Raw genomic sequence first — 14114 nt, forward strand, 5'->3', positions numbered from 1 at the left:
GTTTTGTTGTGGTTGATGTATTTTTCAGGTTCATAAAGCTGTTTCCTCTTAAGAAAGCTATTAGTAAGCAAATCATTTCTAAGTTTGAAAACATATTTTCATCAGGTGGGTATTCCTAAAACAATTTTATCTGTCAATGGTTCTCAGTTTACATCACAAGCTTGGAAAGATTTTGTTGATCACACAAAAGTAAGGCATATTCAAACCTTGGCGTACCATCCGTAGAGTAATCCTACAGAAAGACATATGAGAGAAATTAGAAGACTGTTTAGAGCATACTGTAGTATGTCAGTGATTTTGAGGATATTATGAACAGCTTAGAACATTCTTCAACAGATTTTTCGTGATTCGAAATCACATTTGATCGCAGACCTGCTAACTTTATTTCTGAGAATGCTGAGTTTCTTCCATGCAAAATTCTGTCACTGCAAGAGAGAGAAGAGAATGTCAGAGATGATGAAAAAGCAGGGGGATAGGAGAAACCAGAGAGATAATGGTAGAGGCAGATTTTCTAAGTTTGAGGTAGGAGATCCTGTATTGCTGAAAGTCAAAAAGAGATCTTAAATATTGACATCTGAGCTAGAGAAATATATTGATATTTATATAAGACCATTCAAAATTCTTGAAAATCCATGTCCTAATGCATACAGACTAGTGTAGCCTAAATTTAAAAAGATGTTTGGATTACATAATATCATTGAACTGATCATGATCCATAAGTACCTTTTTTCCCAGGAATGTAGTACGTAAGATCATGCAATTTCTAAAGTTCTGTCTTATCTATTGATGAGTATAAATTTATGCCACACTATATTTGCAGGCTCATACAACTATATAATTATGTTCTGTAATAGATTTGTGCTTTAGAATTTAATACATATATGCCATGAGACTAAACAACTAGATCCTTTTTACAATTTTGAAATGGGACAATGCCATTAAATACCTAGTAATAAATTTTCTTACCTTAGAATGCTAAAACTAGACTAAGCTCCTTCTGAACAGGCCTTGGAAGGCCCAATGGTACTGACCAGCCCCCATGTTATACTCAGCCCACAGGTGTCACTGGATGTGGATATGGAGGGGCATGTGGTCAGCACACCGCTCTCCCGCCTGTATGTCAATTTACGAGACTGGAACCGCTACTTCTCAATCAAGTAGCTCCTCAGTTTACCTCACAAGGGCTGAATGCACCCCGCTTGCCAACAGCACTCGGCAGACCAGATGGTCACCCATCCAAGTGCTAGCCCAGTCCAACAGTACTTAACTTTGGTGATCTGACGGGAACTTGTGTTACCACTGCAGCAAGGCCATTGGCCTCTTACAATATTATTTGTGTTAAATATTATTATACGAGGGGCGTTTGAAAAGTCCGTGCAAATTCCAAGAGATGGCACCATTGGCTTGTATCAAGGTCATGTTTAGTTAGTAGCATATTTGGAAAGAAGGCACATCAAGTTTCAGCCATATTGGTCTATTTCTTTGTGTTTGGCATTTGTATGAATCAAGGAAGTCGAGTGATTGTCAAAAAATGGACAAAAAAGAATTTTGTGTGGTGATTAAACATTATTTTATGAAAGGCAAAACACCTCAGGAGACTAAAGAGAAGCTTGATAAACCTTATGGTGACTCTGCACCTTTGATTAGAACAGCTTATAAGTGGATTCAAAATTTTCGGAGTGGCCATATGGGCACAAGTGATGCTGAACGTTCTGGATGCCCTCTGGAGGTTACGACTCCAGAAATCATTTATAAAATCCATGATATGGTGACAGATGACAGAAGAGTTAAGTTGCATGAGATTGCTAGTGCTGTGGGCATCTCAAATGAATGGGTACATAATATTTTGCATAAACATTTGGACATGAGAAAGCTATCAGCAAGATGGGTTCCGCGATTGCTCACCGTTGACCAAAAACCAAAGTGTTGCAAGGATGGTTTGCAGCTGTTAATGAAGAATCTGCAGGACTTTAAGCATCATTTCGTCACTGTGGATGAAATATGGATATATTACTATACTCCTGAGACCAAACAATAATCTAATCTACCACGGGAGAATCTCCACCAAAAAAGGCGAAGACCATTCCATGCCAGAAAGGTTATGGCGACTGTCTTTTGAGATCTACAAAGGATAATCCTCATCGACTATCTGAAAAAGGGTAAACCTATTACAGGTGTTTATTATTAATCATCTTGGTATTGAAGCTCTTTTTTTCCGTGTTTGCTTTAACAATATATATGTTTTTGGATAGGGTCCGCCTTTTGGGTTATAAAACAAAACTGTGTTTTGCTAAAGGCGGACCCTATCCAAAAACATATATTTTATTATTTATTGTTATTGGACCGTCTGAAAACTGAGCTGCAAGAAAAACACTGGTGATTGGACCGCAAAAAAGTCCTTTTCCATCGCAACAATGGTTTCAAAATTAATGGAAACAAGATTACAACTCTTTTCACATCCCCCCTATTCTCCAAACTTGGCTCCCTTGAGCTACTATTTGTTTCTCAATTTGAAGAAATGGCTGGTGAAGCAAAGATTTTATTCAAACGAGGAGGTGATTGCAGCAACCAATAGCTATTTTGCAGACTTGGATAATTCCTAATATTCAGAAGAGATCAACAAACTAGAACAACATTGGACAAAGTGTATAAGTCTAAAAGGAGACAATGTCAAAAAATAAATATGGTTTACCCCAAAAAGGTAAGTAGTTTTTATTTTTGCATGGACTTTTCAAACACCCATCATAATTCCTGTGTACTCTGCAGAGAGTAATTAAATTTGTCATGAACTCTTTTGGGAAATGTCATGGATGTTGTGGCAAATTGAGTGAAGACTCATTTAATTCATATGTAATATAAAAATGAGGAATAGTGTCTTAGTATATCTGTGCATATCATCTTACTAGTTCATTTTTTTCATTGCATTTAGCTCTGTTTAGTAAAGTTCCATATGTGAACACTTTTTAATCCATTCTGACCCACAAAAATTTGCTTCAGGATTTTTTGCGAAAGCTAGACAGGAAGTTATCTACCCGTTTGAGTGTGTGTTGAGAACTCTAGGGAGGAAACTGAAAGATGTGGTCAATCCACTCCCACACTCCTATACAGCTGCACCCCTGCTGGTCCAGTAGAATTACAAGAGATCATAGGTGCTGGGTAATGTTGTGTCAACTACATCAGTGTTGTGACTGAAATTTGTAAATTTTTTGTCAAGAAATTACCTTTATGAAAAATTCATGGAACTATTTGTTTAGAAAAGTTGCCACTGCCATGGACAGTGTTATTCCACATAAATGTATGTTTTTTCAAGTAGGAGGATTAATGTTCCAATATGTTATGTAACTTTAAATAATGCTGTGAAAAGGTGATGTTCTATCACAGATGAATTGCCATGTGAAAACTTAAAGAAGTTCAAGAGAGCATTCTATGAACCAAGCTGTAAATAATTATCAGAATCTGATAAAAATTAAGCATTATTAGGTTAGTAGTCATACATTTCAATGAATTTTCCTACCTCAACACTCAATATATATATTTTTTATCAATTGTAAATGAATCTTCAAGGCTTCTATGTACATAGGTTAGTTTGTATGAACAATTATCAAATAGTGTGGAAGACATTTATGAGTATAGACAGTAGTACAACAAAATGTATATATTTCGGATTTCACACACTACTCGATTATGTCATCATTCAAAGCTATTTGTGACTCTAATTACCTGTATTTACCCTGAGTACTGCATTATTGTATCTCATTGGAATTTGAGTTGTGGGCAAACTCATGTGTAACCCTGTTTTGGGTACCCCTGGGCATTGTGACTGTGAGTGTGTGTGGGGGAGAGTGTGCAACTATTGATTGAGGCTAGATGCTTTCTGTAATTACTCGTTACATATGATTGTACTTACTGATATATGATTATGAACTTTAATCATTTTGTTGTGTCGAAACATTTCTGCTGGTGAAAGCATAGGCCCTAATATTTTTTCATTATTTTCTCCTTTCATGAGTCAACATATCCTTAAATACTCTAATTTATGTGGCTGATTGATTTTGTGCTATACTCCTACTCATGATTGAGTATATTCTCCTGGTCTGTTCCCACTGTTGTGACTTTTTCGAGTCAGCTCACTCGATGTACACTTAGGCTCTCAATTTTTTTTCTTTCTTCTCTTTTGATGATTTTGAAGGTGCGACGTTATAGACGTAAACTTGCAATTTGTAATTCTAGTAATTTACATTGTTTGTGCACTTATTTCTATAGTTTCGTGTTGTAATGTTGTATTTTTGACTTCGTATCACTTTTGTTGTGACAGTATGTTCCACAGATGTGAAAATATGAATGCCATATCCTCATATATGTATAGATTATGCCTTGGATAATAGATGTTTTTCTTATGTTTTCTGTAATATGTTATGCATCAGATACTTCTATACACCTGTATTCTATCTTTTGGCATCACTTTGTACACCATTTGGAAAACCTTATAGTAGGTCACAAAATATTGTAAACACATTGTTTCTATATTTTATGAGGGGGATAATGTAAAGGGACATCCTCCTCTAGCATTACTTTTCCTCAACAGCAGTAGTCAATACCTGTAGTATTTTTCAAATTTTGGACAGGTCAATATGATCTCAGCTGTTTTTTCTGAAAAAATGCATATAATTTCAAGCTAAAATTTATGAAAACAAATTACTTTATTTTCGTTGTAACAACTAATATGTATTAGCTCTAAATGTACAGTTAATTTTCTTCTTTTTTTTTCTTTAGAAACATTTGAAATTATGAAATATTTGCCACACTTAACATCTGTGTTATTAATTATGCAATCTATTATTGTTTATTATGTTTATTTCTGAATTCATTTACAAAATACTAATCTAAAGTAACAGAAATTCATTTGTCAACAAATATTGTAAACCCTTTGGAATATTGTTATTACGGCAGAGTGAGGTAGTAGTAAGCACACCTCTGATGTGATAGGACATATATTTGTATTTTGGATAAACAATTTAATTTCGGATTTGTTAATGTAAAAATTCAAAAGACAGTGTGATATAGAAAAATGTGAGACAATAAATTATCGTGAAAACAACAACTCTGCAAAGACATTTTTCAAAATTATTTAGATCAATTGAGCCATGAGAACCTAAAATGTGAGAATTTCAGCTTCAAGAATCAGACCCCTAGACATGAAGAACTGGAGCCAACTGTGCAAGAAAAGATAAGTAAAAAGTTTATTGTAAATCTCACTCCTCTCGAAATCATCTGAAAAGTCTTCACCATCGTGGACAGTAGAAACAACAAGAAAGAGAGGGATGGATTACAGTGTCTGTGCTGGTTTTAACCTTGTCGAATAAAACAGTTTGGCATGTGCTGTGAAGGTAAATGTTCATATTATTGTCAGTCTGGCCAAGAACTCTGTGTTGTCCCAAGTATGGGGGCTGCAAGTCCGCAAGAGTCATTGCAGAGCGTAACAAACATGCACTGGTCAAGGTCTTTGCTTAAGATTGTATAAGGCATGGAGTGGGGAGCAAGTGGTGGTGAGGGAGTGAGAGAGGGGGGGGGGGGGGGGGGGGGAAGAGAGGGGGAATGTGAAGCTGAGTGTTGTGAAATTGGATACACTCAAAAAGAGCAGGGAGCTCAGATGGAGCAAGAGGAACAGAGTCCTCGACAAATTAAGCCAGAAATACCAGGGGCTCACCATAAAAAAGTGCAGCCAACAAGGATATGGAGGTTGGCTTTGCTGTGAGGATGCCAAGCATCACCAAAGGTAGTGCTTTGGCCCAGGACCTAGCATGGTCCATCAGGGCAGCTTTCAGGGTGCAGTGCCAATGCTCAACCAACCTGTTACTTTGAGAGTGGTCTAGGCATACTGTCCTTGATTAGTAATCATTAGTAGTCATTGGTCCCAGGTTCAAACTCTTCCACTGCTTAAACATTGAATAAAAATCATCAGCAGTGGCGGCCAAAGGCTTACAAAATAAGATGTCACCCAAAAGCATTGTCAATGTGGGCAGAGCAGCAGATAGTGGTTCAGGTCACTCTCTTGCCCTTGGGGTGGGAAACTGCCCATAAAGGCAGAAGAATCAGCAATGATCAATGGCATGAGGATACAGAAGGCAATGGAAACCACTGCATTAAAGACACATAATGTGTATCCACAAGAGATGTGGCCTGTAATTGAAAAGTTTCATGATGACCTTTCCATTGGCAAAAGATTCCAGATTAGTCCCCCATTCAGATCTCTGGGAGGGGACTGCCAAGGGGGAGGTGACCATGAGAAAAAGATTGAATAACCACTGAAAAGGTAACATTCATGAGTTGGGGCATGGAATGTGATAAGTTTGAACATGGGAGGGAAGCTAGATAATCTTAAAAGGGAAATTCTAAGCCTCAGTCTAGATATAGTAGGGTTCAGTGAAGTGGAATGGAAAGAAGACAAGGATTTCTGGTCAGATGAGTACTGGATGATGTCAACATTGGCACAAAATGGTATAATAATGGGAGTAGGATTCATTATGAATAGGAAGGAAGGGCAGATAATGAGTTATTATGAACAGCTTAGTAATAGGGTCATTCTCATCAGAATCAATAACAAACTGACAATGATACTTCAGGTATATACGCCAGTATCAAGTGCCAAAGATGAAGAGATAGAGAAAGTGTATAGCATTATTTAACAGGTAATTCAGTATGTAAGGGGAGATGAAAATCTAATAGTCATGGGAGATTGGAAGGCAATTGTAGGGAAGGCATAGGAGAAAGGTTAATGGGAGATGATCTCTTGGTACTATGAATAAGAGAGGAGAAAGATTAACTGAATTCTGTAACAAATTTCAACTAGGTATAGCGAATACTCTGTTCAAGAATCACAAGTGGCGGAGGTATACTTGTAAAAGACCAGGAGATATGGGAAGATTTCAATATGATTACATCATTGTCAGGAAGAGATTCCAAAATCAGATACTGAATTGAAAGGCATATCGAGAAGCATATTGATTCAGATCACAATTTAGTAGTGATGAAGAGTAAGCTGAAGTTCAAGAGACTAGTCAATAAGAATCAATGCATAAAAAAGTGGGATATGGAAGTACTAATGAAAGGAGAGGATGCTTGAAGTTGTCTGAGGCTATAGATACTACAATAAGGAATAGCTCAGTAGGCAGTTCAGTTGAAGAGAAATGGGAATATCTAATAAAAGGGAAATCATAGAAGTTGGACAAAAAACCTCCATTACAAAGATGGTAACTATGAATAAATTACGCGTAACAGAAGAAATACATCAGTTGATCAATGAAAGAAGGAAGTATAAAAATGTTCAAGAAAATTCATGAATATTAAAATACAAGTCAGTTAGAAATTAAATAAATAGGAAGTGCATGGAAGCTAAGGTAAAATGGCTGCATGAAAAATACGAACAAATCAAAAATGAAATGATTGGTGGAAGGACTGACTCAGCTTATAGGAAAGTCAAAACAACCTTCACTGAAACTAAAAGCAAGGGCAGTAACATTATGAGTGCAATGGGAATTCCACTGTTAAATGCAGAGGAGAGAGCAGATAGGTGAAAAGAATATACTGAAGGCCTCTATGAAGAGAAAGACTTGTCTGATGACATGACAGAAGAAGAAACAGTAGATATAGAAGAGATAGGGGATCTAGTATGAGAATCAGAATTCAAAAGAACTATGGAAGACTTAACATCAAATAATGCAAAAGGGATAGATAACATTCCATCAGAATTTCTAAAGTCATTGGGAGGAGTGAAAACAAAGCAACTATTCACATTGGTGTGTAGTATATATGAGTCTGGCAGTATACCAACAGTCAGCTTAACAGCTCATGCATCTACATTGATGACAAGAATAATACACAAAAGAATGGAAAAGAGAACAGAGGATGTGTCAGATGATGATCAGTCTAGCTTTAGGAAAGGTAAAGGCATGCTGGAGCTGGCAGTCGTGTGTGTGTGTGTGTGTGTGTGTGTGTGTGTGTGTGTGTGTGTGTGTGTGTGAAGGCTGTGGCCGGAAAACTATATGTGAGTGTTTTTTAATTGTGCCTACATGCAACTTGACGTATCTTCTTTATGGTACATTGTTGATAGTCCTACCTGGAGTTTCCATTGTATGTGAAAAATAAGGGTTAGCTATATAGGAAGATGGGTAATATACAATATGTACAAGAGCCACGAGGGAATAATGAGAGCAGAAGGCCAAGTATGAAGTGCTTGGATTAGAAAGAGTATAAGACAGGGATATATTCTTTTGCCCCTACTGTTCAATCTATATGCTGAAGAAGCTTTGATAGAAATAAAATAAAGGTTCAAGCATGGAATTAAAATTGAAGGTGAAAGGATATCAGTGATAAGATTTATTGATGACATTGCTGTCCTCAGTGAAAGTGAAGAAGAATTACAGGATCTGTTGACTGGAATGAACAGTCTGATGAGCAGAAAATACGGATTGAGAGTAAATCGAAGAAAGACGAAAGTAATGGGAAATATAAGAAATGAGGACAGTCATAAAGTAAACATCAGGACTGGTAATCATGAAGTAGATGAAGTCAAGGAATTCTGCTGTATATGCAGCAAAATAACCCATGATGGATGAAACAAGGAGGACATGAAAAGTAGACTAACACTGACAAAAGGGGCATTCCTGGCCAAGAGAAGTCTACTAGTATCAAAAATAGGCCTTAATTTGAGGAAGAAATTTGTTAGAATGTATATTTGGAGCACAGAATTTATGATAGTGAACATTTGACTATGAGAAAACTGGAAAACAAGAGACTTGAAGCGTTTAAGATGTGACATTACAGAAGAATGTTGAAAATTAGGTGGACTGATAAGGTTAGCAGTGAGGAGTTTCCCTTACAAAATCAGTGAGGAAAGAAATATATGGAAAATGGTGACAAGAAGAAGGGACAGGATGGTAGGACATAAGGGTAAGACACCGGGGAATAACTTCTGTAGACTATTTGTAGAGGGTAAAAACTGTAGAGGAAGACAGACATTGGAATAAATCCATCAAATAGTTGAGGACATAGGTTGTAAGTGCTACTCTGAGATAAAGAGGTTGACACAGGAGAGAAAATTGTGGTGAGCCACATCAAACCAGGCAAAAGACTGATGACTCACAAAAAAAGGCTGTGGTATGAAATTTGTTGGTGCCTCCGAAAGTGCACAGCTTGGAATAGAGCAGATACTCAAACTGTCGCTCCTGATCAGTTACAATGGAGGCAGGAGCGCTGAAATGAGAGAGCCAGTTATTGATGAAGGCTTGCGCAACTGAATTGGTTGAAATGTCCATAAGATGCATACAGCTTCCACACATCTGCTGGTGTGGTTGATCATGGAGAGGATGTACATAAATGCATCAGACGGGGACAGAGGACTGATGTGGCCAAGATGGATATGGTGAAACCTGCCTTTTGGGATCTCAAAATGCCCTAGAGGAAGGGTAAGAGAAATGTCACATGAAACACTAGGGGAATGAGAGTCACCTTGTGCATTTGCAGCATGGCTGGCAAAGAGGAGGTGGCAGATAAGTTGGCAGGACCCTTGACGGAAAGCAGCCGCAAAGCAGTGAGGTCATCAACCATGCAGGGAACATGCAGCGAGTTTGCTGATGCATTGACAATCAGCTCACAGAGAATATTGTTGTTGGCATGTAGTGCATCTATGTGTTGGTGTTGAGTCGAGAGGTCAGTGAGAGAGCTGATAAGAGAAGCCGTCAGGTGAGAGCAATCACAGGAAGCATGGACAAGAAGGTCACAGTGAGCCACATGTGAGGCAGGGGCAGAGGCAAATGTGCCAGTTTGCACATGCTTGAAGCTTTGTGAAGTGAGGCACCTTCATGATGGTCTAGTGAGAGATGAAATTGTCTAAGAAAATCAATCTTGAGGACTGGGATGTTTGACAGTACACCACAGAAAAAAGGTTCTTGCTTGTGTGACGTGTGAATTGTAAATTATTTCAAGACTGTGAACATGTGCGCAAAGTATAATAACTATTAAAGAGTGTAATTATTACCACCAAAGCTCACAAACAGTGATGTGATTAACAAAGAACATTTCTTGTCTATAATCTCTGTGTAATGTAAATGAACATGACCAGAGACTATTGTTTTATTGAACTCTCTCTTCTATTTTGTTTTGCCTAGTGGAAGGCCATCATTGTATAGCCGTCTGGTATTTAATGTAAGTTTGGCTGTAATTTAGCAAAATATACTTATAATTGTTATGAGAAAGTGTGTATTACTGATTTAGTGGGCACCTCTCATGACAGTAATCATTAATTGTAATTAACAAATTTATTTTCAGAACTTCATGCTGCAGGGAGCTCATCTCCCCTAGCAGCATTTGGTCAGTCATTATGCTGATGATATTTTATAATTAGAAATTCATATCATAATATTAAATGTAAATGTGAGAGATTTCCCTATTTTGATCTTCCGATAGTTTCAGAGTTAACAGAGTAAAAATAGATTTCATTTGTTGATATTTAGAACACTGAAAGAGTTCAGTATATTTTAAGTTTGGATGCTTAATGGTAAATGAGATTCTCTCCAGTTTTGCCTTGCAAATAATGAATAATAAGTAATGAAAAATATTCCATTCAATGAGCATAACAGTACCTCAGTTACTTTATGGAGTTTGGTACATAATGATCACTAGCCCCCTGAGAACCAAATTAATTATTACAGGTTGTGTAAAAGCACACACATTTTCTTTTCAAAATAGCAGTGCTCACATGAACTATCTATTAGAAGTTGGTGAGTCGCGCATTGTGTTTAAAATATTATTCTGTATGTACTTTGAAATAGCTGAGGTCCGTATGTAAGTTATCATGCTATTGGGTTATTTCAAAGTCTCATGCTAGCCCGCAATATTTAACAAAGTAAATGATATTGCAGTATTTAATAAATATTTATTTTTATTAAGTGCCGCGATAAGTAAAAGAACCAAAAATACCCATGTACCATGATAGATGTCCATATTAATGATGAGAAAGCTCCACGAGAATTGGAGTTCAGGAGTGAGCTGGAGGCAAAGATCAGCGGTGCCCTGGACAGTGATATTGGAGCGGTTGGCTGCTCATAAAACTGTCGACAATGGTAGAAGGCCACTCCTCCTCTCTGTCAAATAGCAAAGCTAGAGTCTCCTATATTGCTCCATTCTCTTCTTCCTCTTCATCTATCTCTATTAGCCATGCAATCTTCTTTTCCTTTAAATTTACTTAAATATGTTTCTTCATGTGTCTACTCTTCTCCTCCCTTCACCATCAGTCTCCCTCATACTCCCTGCTGCTACCACTCCTATCGAAAATCTGTCTCTTTCATAATGTCTAATTATCACAGTACTTACCATCTATGAATATAAACTGTATATGCATGTATTTTTCGAAGTGTGCTTTTGTAATTGTTTATTTCACTTTTGTGCTAGATGTAGTTTAACATGCCTACTAAAACATATGAAAGTAAAATAAGTAGAATGCCTGGTAAGATGTTAAGAGAGGCCTGATGGCCCTAATCTTGCCAGGTTAAATAAATAAATAAATTGTAATGTCAGTTCCCACCCACGCAGTTCAGAAAATCTGGTATTGGTGGGTAGGATCCACATGGCACAGATTGTGAAGCAGTCATTGAAATGAAGGATGTCATGTTTGGCAACGTGCTTAGCAACTTGGTGCTTCATTTGTTTCTTCACTACAGTTCGTCGGTGGCCACTCATTCAGACAGACAGCTTATTGGTAGTCATGCCCACACAGAATGCAACACAATGGTTGCAACTTAGCTTGCAGATCACATGACTGGTTTCACAGGGTCCTGCCTTTGGTGGTATAGGTTATGTTTGTGATTGGAATGGAGTAGGTGGTGGTGGGAGGATGTATGGGGCAGATCTTGCATCTAGGTCTATTACTGGGGTATGAGCCATGAGGTAAGGGGTTGGGAGCAGGGGTTGTGTAGGGATGGACGAGTATATTGTGTAGGTTCTTTGGATGGCAGAATACAACTGTGGGAGGGGTTGGAAGGGTAGTGAGCACGACATTTCTCATTTCAGGGCATGATGAGAGGTAGGCGAAACCCTGGTTCAGAATGTAATTCAGTTGCTCCAGTCCTGGGTGGTACTGAATTATAAGGTAGCCATACAGTGGGACTTGGGGATGTGGTGGGAGACTGGAAAGATAAGGCACTGGAGATTTGTTTTTGTACACGGTCAGGAGGATAATTACAATTAACCATTCCATTTCTGCCATCATCAGTAAAAATAGTAAAATTCATGGATTACCTTTTATGTCTCAAGTCTAATCTCCTGATGATTTAATTCAACCACATTCAATTACTTCTGTTGTTGTTCTTATAATGTTTTTTCAAAACATTATCCATTCCATTAATCTGATATTGTAAATACTTGGCTGTCTTTGACAGAATTAAAGCTGTCTCTGACAGGATTAACAGCAAATCTCAAAGTTTTTATTTCTTGTCTGTGAACTTTAAACTCCTTTCCCAATTTCTTCTTGGTTTCCTTTACTGCTTTGTTCAACATACACACTGATTAACATTAGGGATAGATTACAATCCTGCCTTTCTCTCTTCTCAACTACAGCTTCCCTTTTACATCCTTTATTCTTATAACTGCAGTTTAATATGAATTGTAGATAACTTTTTGCTTCCTGTATTTTATCCCTGCTACCTGCAGAATTTCAAAAACTGTTTTGTGTTTCAACATTGTCAAATACTTTCTCTAAATCTACAAATATAGATTTGTCTTTCTTCAGTCTACCTTATAAGTCATAGGGTCACCATTGCCTCACATGTTCCTCCATTTTTTCAGAACCAAATTGATCTTAGTGCACTGGACTTGCATTCGAGAGGACGACGGTTCAATCCCATAGCCGGCCATCCTGATTTAGGGTTTTCATGATTTCCCTAAATCACTCCAGGCAAATGTTGGTATGGTTCCTTTGAAAGAGCACGACCACCTTCCTTCCCCGTCCTTCCCTAATCCGATGAGACCGATGACCTTGCTGTTTGGTCTCTTCCCCCAAACAATCCAATCCATTGCAATCCAAACTGATCCTCCCCAAGATTGGCTTCTGCCAGATTTTCCACTCTTCTGTAAATAATTTGAGTGCGTATTTTGCAACCACTGCTTATTAAAATTATTTAGTAATTTTTGCGCTTGTCAGCACCTACCTTCTCTGAAACAGAAATTGTTTATATTATTCTTGAAGTCTGAGGATATTTTGCCTCTTTTATATATCTTGTATACCAGGTGGCTGGTCCTCCCAACGATCCCATTAACTATGAGAGAGCATCACCTACTCCAGGCTCCATCTCCTTCCCCTTGTCTTCCTATAATGTTGTCTTCAAGTTTGTTTCCCTTGTATATGCCTCTACAAAGTGTAGGAAAAAAGTAATTCCACATTTTGGGAGGTGTTAGTATGGACCAGAACAAGATAAAAACGTCCAGTAAATATGGGCTCTAAAATGCATACCTTAAGAGATATGAGCACTTGTTCATATTCACTACTGTGAAACACATCTGAAACGCCCGCTAAACAACATATGCAAGGTGCAGTACCAATGGCTGATGGCCACAATCAAACTTCAAAATTTCAAAATAGATTACCATAATCTTTAAAGGCAGAAGGTTGCGGTGTTTAAGCTTGAAAGGTAAATTTAAAAATTAATTTTGCAAAATTTTAAGAAACAAACAATAACCATAAGCCTAAAATTTAAAATAGCTGACAACAGATAATTAAACACCGGTCGCACTCAGAAGGCCTCCAGGGAGGTCAGTCTGCCCTCGTTCACTTAGGTGAGACAGGTGGTGAGCCCAACTATACTTCATCCATCGGAACCTAAACAGGGGACAGTCACAGACTGACCGACAAACCGCTTGCTTGCCACAAAAGAGTACATGAGAATTCAAACCAAAAGTTATGAGTGTCACTATCCACAATCAAATACATGTGTGTACTAAGCTGCCAAAACTACACACCATGCTGGACAGCAGCAACAGCTGAGGAAAGGACACTGCCTAAAATTACGTTAGTGGCCAGGGCAGGTAACCAAAACACTAACAGCCACAAGGCAGAAAAAATT

General features: G+C 37.8%; 1 pseudogene; it reads right to left on the minus strand.

Annotated features, from left to right (window-relative positions):
* Positions 1-1200: 1200 nt before the first annotated feature.
* Positions 1201-1318, minus strand: LOC126356779 (5S ribosomal RNA; annotated as a pseudogene).
* Between the last annotated feature and the right edge of the window lie 12796 nt (positions 1319-14114).

The sequence above is a fragment of the Schistocerca gregaria genome, chromosome 3 (genome assembly GCF_023897955.1).
Source record: "Schistocerca gregaria isolate iqSchGreg1 chromosome 3, iqSchGreg1.2, whole genome shotgun sequence".
Lineage (NCBI taxonomy): Eukaryota > Metazoa > Arthropoda > Insecta > Orthoptera > Acrididae > Schistocerca > Schistocerca gregaria.